The following is a 6,604-nucleotide window of genomic DNA, read 5'->3' as shown; positions in this document are numbered from 1 at the left end:
TGTTTTCTTCATTCTCCCTTGCTCCTGAAGGGGTGAGACCAGTGGAGTATCTTAGATGGCTGCTCACTGGCTTTTAAGACCCCAGACGCTACTCACCAAGGTGGAATGTAAAACATTGTCTTTATAAACTGTGTTATGCCAGTTGAGCTACATGCTCCCTAAGCCCATGGTCCTCACAGCCCTGAGCCCAGCAGTTAGGTCCCTCAGGGAGTTTGGAAGTGTCTATGGAGCTTCCATGACCTTACCTCACAAAATCAAACTTTAACTACATCTACAAAATCCCTCCACTATAGCACCTAGACCAGTGTTTGAATGAATAACTAGGAGAAGGTATGTGCATTTGCCATAATAACCACAGCCTTTCTTCTGTCCTCCAACTCTCATGAGAGAATCTCCTTTGTAGCTCCCTAACTGAAAACATACTACAAAAGGAACATATTTCAGCCTAGCCATGTTGACATATAAAGCCACCACACATGACTGTCATACACTGATAGCAGTACCTTAAGTACCCTAAGAGACCTCAGGTTTAGATCCACAGCTACTCAAGAAATAGCTGAAGATCAAAGTACCTAAAGTGCCCAACTGGTGATTGGAAGCATTGCTTCAAAAGTAACGAGTGCTTGGTAGATACTCTAACTCACTTAAGTTGTACACTTATCAAGAACCTCAGATTGAAGCTAGCTTCATGTCTCCAGTATGTCTGGCTTTTGATTTATGTTCATGTGTCTTCCAAGCTTCATACACCTAATTAATGGAAGAATTGTGACTCAAATTGGCCTCTCAAGTCTTTCCTTTATGCTTCTGTCACTAGAATAAGGAAATCAAAAGCCTATTGATTTTTTAGAACATTTATATAGGCATCTCACAGCTCCTGTGATGTGCTTAGTACCACCAATATGAGAGGCCTGGCTTTTCTGAAGTATGGCCAATTTGCCTGTGGGATGGAATCGATTGTGCGATGATCTGTTCAATTGCTCACTCATTGACCTGCAAGGAATCAATCCAGTTAGTCATGTAGATATGCCTCCAACTTCCACTAATCCCAATAAATGAATCCAGTTTCTTTTTAAAATAGTCATAAGGAGAAGGATTAAAAAAAAACAAACAAAAAAAAACAGGTGTTCAAGAGCTATTTGGGAGGAAACCATTCACCATCTCCCACTTATATAGTAGCTCGTATTGAACATTCCACTGGCTAGTGAATGTGCTAAATGGAAGGCTAGTTACATACCCTTAGATCTTAGCCAAATTTATAAAATGATATTTTATTTCTCTTTAGTGCCCCTAGCATGACCTTTAGGCAAATACTGCCAAATACTTTCTGATGAAAAGGAGCTAATTCTCTTCTTCCATCTTCTTTCTTTTCAAAACTGTTTTGAATCTGATATGAATCTGCTCCATCTCCACTTGAATACATTTAAAACTTCATGTCCTAGAAGTCCATTTCTTATTTTAGGTGGACAAAATACCAACTTGGATTAAATGAATAAAATAATTTTTTAATGGTGGAATTCAAAGCGTAATTAGCAAGTGGGGAAAAAAAGTGTTAAGCAGGCTACCTTTAAACTTTACAGACATGTATGTACTGGGACTCTTCGACTGACTAGGATGTTATTAAATTGTTCTAAATGCTCACCCAAATATTTGATAAGAGTTATGTCTCTCTGTATTTAGCAGACAGGGCCGTGGGCTAGAGAAGGCATTAGAAAAATCATTAGAATGTATTTCGTTTTGGCCCCTAGATGTATGACCTAAAATATTTTAACTAATCTTAAACTCGAATATTCACATCTATAAACTTAAGGTATAACATTGTCTTTTTTGATTGTTTGTTTAACTTGCAATATTTTTATTAGTCTCTAAAGCACAAATTCAACAATGCACTGAAAGACATGGTATTTTATAGGTTAATGTCACATCTGAAGCTGTCTAAATTATAATAAGCAGAGTTTAAAATATTTGGAAAATATGTACAAATATAGTGTATACTTTAATTCATGCATTGTGTATTTGCTAGGTATTTTATAATCAATAAGAGTTTTGTTGATTATACCCTAAATGAGAATCTATGAACAAGAAGCAGTATAAGGTCTACAGATAGGTTTTGTCTACATCTGCAATGTGGTGCAAACAGTTAAGTGTTCAACAAAGCCTGGCAGTTTGAATCTACTCAGTGGTACCTCGGAAGAAAAGCAAAAGGTCACAGTTCTACTCTCACATATATGGGGTCTTCATAAATCAGAATCAACTGATGGCAACTGACGTTGTTCGGCAGTGTGTTTTAAAGGACAATGAATTTGGCAGGACTTAAGCTTGGTGTAGTGCAAGCAGCTTGGCACCTAACTTATTACAATAGCCAGTAGCATTTATGTTATACCTAGCAACATTTTAAAAGAATGAAAATAAAGGTAACTTCAAAGCCTACAAAACAATCTGTTATAGATATTGAAATGGTAACACATATTTATCTCCTTTTTCTTTTAAGGCTATGTTAAAATGATAACGCCGTTACTTTCAACTCACAGCAACCCTATAGAACAGAGCAGAACTTCCTCATAGTTTCCAAGGCTGTGATCTTACCCACAGAATCACCAGGGCTCCATATGTTAAAATAATGGAAAAAATACAAAAGGTATAAATCCATAAAGACATGAAAATAATGTGGGGATCATCAGCTACTAAGAGATTTCAAGAAATTCCCAGAGTAACACAGAATGTGCTAAATATTACATAAGGGTATAAGAGAGGCAAATTGTCGTTGTTATGTGCCATTGAGTCAGTTCTCACTCATAGCCACCCTATGTACAACAGAACGAAATACTGCCCAGTCCAGCGCCATCATCACAATCGTTGTTATGTTTCAGCCCTTGTTGCAGCCACTGTGTCAACACATCTCATTGAGGGTCTTCCACTTTTTTGCTGACCCTCTACTTTACCAAGCATGATGTCCTTCTCCAGGGACTGATCTCGTCCAATAACATGTCCAAAGTATGTGGGACTTAATCGTGCCATCCTTGCTTCTAAGGAGCATTCTGGTTGTACTTCTTCCAAGACAGATTTGTTCGTTCTTTTGGCAGTCCATGGTATATTCAATATTCTTTGCCAACACCACAATTCAAGGGCGTCGATTCTTCCTCGGTCTTCCTTATTCATCATCCGGCTTTTGCATACATATGAGGTGGCTTGGATCAGGCGCCCCTTAGTCTTCAAGGTGACATCTTTACTTCTCAACATTTTAAATAGGTCTTTTGCAGCACATTTGCCCAGTGCAATGCAGCATTTAATTTCTTGACTGCTGCTTCCATGGGCATTGATTGTGGATCCAAGTAAAATGAAATCCTCGACAACTTCAATCTTTTATCCATTTATCATGACGCAGCTTATTGGTCCAATTGTGAGGATTTTTGTTTTCTTTATGTTGAGGTGTAATCCATACTGAAGGCTGTGGTCTTTAATCTTCATCAGTAAGTTCTTCAAGTCCTCTTCACTTTCAGCAAGCAAGTTTGTGTCATCTGCATAAAGCAGGTTGTTAATGAGTCTTCCTCCAATCCTGATCGCCTGTTTTTCATACAGTCCAGCTTTTTGGATTATTTGCTCACCATACAGATTGAATAGTTATAGTGAAAAGATACAACCCTGACATACACCTTTCCTGATTTTAAACCACGCAGTATCCCTTTGTTCTGTTTCAATGACTCATGATATATGTACAGGTTTCTCATTAGCACAATTAAGTGTTCTGTAATTCCCATTCTTCCTGATGTTATCCATAATTCGTTATGATCCACACAGTCGGATGCCTTTGCATAGTCAAAACACAGTTAAACATCTTTCTGTTATTCTCTGCTTTCAGCCAGGATCCGTCTGACATCAGCAATGATATCCCTCGTTCCAAGTCCTCTTCTGAATCCGGCCTGGATTTCTGGAAGTTTCCTTTTGATATACTGTTGCAACAGCTTTTGAATGATCTTCAGCAAAATTTTAGTTGTGTGTGATATTAATGATACTGTTTGATAATTTCCACATTTGGTTGGATCACCTTTCTTGGGAATGGGCATAAATATGGATTTTTTCCAGTTGGTTGGCCAGGTAGCTGTCTTCCAAATTTCTTTGCATACATGAGTGAGCACTTCCAGCTCCACATCCATTTGTTGAAATATCTCAATTGGTATTTCCTCAACTCCTGGAGCCTTCTTTATCACCAATGCCTTCAGTGAAGCATGGACTTTTTCCTTCAGTGCCATCAGTCCTGATCATATGCTACCTCCTGAAATGGATGAACATCAACCACTTCTTTTTGGTATAATGACTCTCGGTATTCCCTCCATTTTCTTTTAATACTTTAATATTTTCCCCATAGAATTCTTCAATATTGCAACTCAAGGCTTGAATTTTTTCTTCAGTTCTTTCAGCTTGAGAAATGCTGAGCATGTTCTTTCCTTTTGGTTTTCTATCTCCAGGTCTTTGTATATGTCATTATAATACTTGACTTTATCTTTTCGAGCCACCCTTTGAAATCTTCTGTTCAGCTCTTTTACTTTATCATTTCTTCCTTTTGCTTTAGCTACTCAAAGTTCAAGAACAAGTTTCAGACTTTCTTCTGACATCCGTTTTGGTCTTTTGTTTCTTTCCTTTCTTTTTAATGACCTCTTGCTTTTTTCAAGTATGATGTCCTTGATGTCATTCCACAACCCTTCTGGTCTTCAGTCGTTAGTGTTCAATGCATCAAATCTATTCTTGAGATGGTCTCTAAATTCAGATGGGATATACTCAAGGTCGAACGTTGACTCTCATGGACTTGTTCTAATTTTCTTCAGGTTCAACTTGAATTTGCATATGATCAGTTGATGATATGTTCCTCAGTCAGACCCTGGCCTCGTTCTGGTTGATGATATTGAGATTTTCCATTGTCTCTTTCCACAAATGTGGTCGATTTGATTCCTGTGCATTCCATGTGGCAAGGTCCATGTGTATAGTCACCGTTTATGGAGGTGAAAAAAGGTATTTGCAATGAAGAAATCATTGGTCTTGCAAAATTCTATCGTGATCTCCGGCTTCATTTCTATCACCAAAGCCATATTTTCCAACTATAGATACTTCTTCTTTATTTCCAACTTTAGAATTCCAATCATCACTAATTACCAATGTATCCTGATTGCATGTTCGATCAATTTCAGACTGCAGAAGTTGGTAAAAATCTTCAATTTCTTCATCTTAGGCCTTAGTGGTTGGTCATATTAACTGGTCTTCTTTGTAGGCGTATAGATATTATCCTATTGCTGACAGTGTTGTACTGAAGGATAGATCTTGAAATGTTCTTTTTGACGATGAATGCAACCCTATTCCTCTTCAAGTTGTCATTCCCAGCATAGTAGACCATATGATTGTCCAATTCAAAATGTCCAATACAAGCTCATTTCAGCTCACTAATGCCTAGGATATCAATGTTTATGCATTCATGCCATTAAGGCGACTCTTCCTTTGTCATCTTTGAGTGCCTTCCATCCTGAGGGTCTCATCTTCTGGCACTGTATCAGACAATGTTCCACTGCTATTCATAAGGTTTTCACTGCCTAATTTTTTTCAGAAGTAGACTGCCCAATCGTTTTTCCTAGTCTGTCTTAGTCTGGAAGCTCAGCTGAAACCTGTCTGCCATGGGTGACCCTGCTGTTATTTGAATACCCATGGCATAACTTCTGGTATCATAGCAACATGCAAGCCCCCACAGTGTGATAAACTCACAGAGAAGAGAGACAAAAGGATTATTATAATTAAGGTATGGGTGTAAGACCATACATGGAAAATGAAGAGATAGAAGAAACTGATATAACTGGAGTAGAAATGAAGATAACTTGTTATAAAAGAAAGTTGAAATGTACTTAGGGACCAGGGCATAATTATTATTAAGACTAAAATAATATCGATTTTATTGAAAAGGCAATTAATAACCTAGGAAAACTGTTTTAAACCCCTCAAAATTAATATTTGTCCCAGAGAGTCGATTTAAAACTTCATTTTAAAATTTATTTAATTTTATTAAGGAAGCCCAGAAGCAAAGTTTTGGATCAGAAGGTTATTTTGTGAATAGAATAAATGTAATAATAAAGCATCCTATTGGGCCAGTCTCATCAAATTTCCTAAATTTTGCTATTAACTGCACCAGTCTTGCTTCTCCTGGCAGATCTTGAAGTGCACTTCTCAGTTTCACCACTGTAACTTCATTTTCCTCCTCAGTGTCTAGACATGTCCTAGTCATCTTGATACCTGTATTTCGATCCAAGAATTCTCCTCCTTCTATTTTTTATTAATCAGTGAGTTTCTTCAAACTTTAAAAACCTGTTGTCATTGAGTCAATTGCCTGAGTCAAAACTGATTTGGTAGCTTCATTTTTAATTTCATCCAGTGAGATTCATTTGTGTTTGTTCTTGTTTTCTCTACTTCAATTCCATTATACCTTCTCCTTATATTTAGTTCCCCATAGCAACTAATATAAAGAGGCAATTTCGATTTACATTAAATGAATGAAAAAATCACCCATCTGTTCCAAATTGATCATTAATTCACTAGGCATCAGACATTGAATGGTATTCACCAGAATAGA

The sequence above is a fragment of the Trichechus manatus genome, unplaced genomic scaffold (genome assembly GCF_000243295.1).
Source record: "Trichechus manatus latirostris isolate Lorelei unplaced genomic scaffold, TriManLat1.0 scaffold00271, whole genome shotgun sequence".
Lineage (NCBI taxonomy): Eukaryota > Metazoa > Chordata > Mammalia > Sirenia > Trichechidae > Trichechus > Trichechus manatus.
This window is presented reverse-complemented; position numbering follows the sequence as displayed.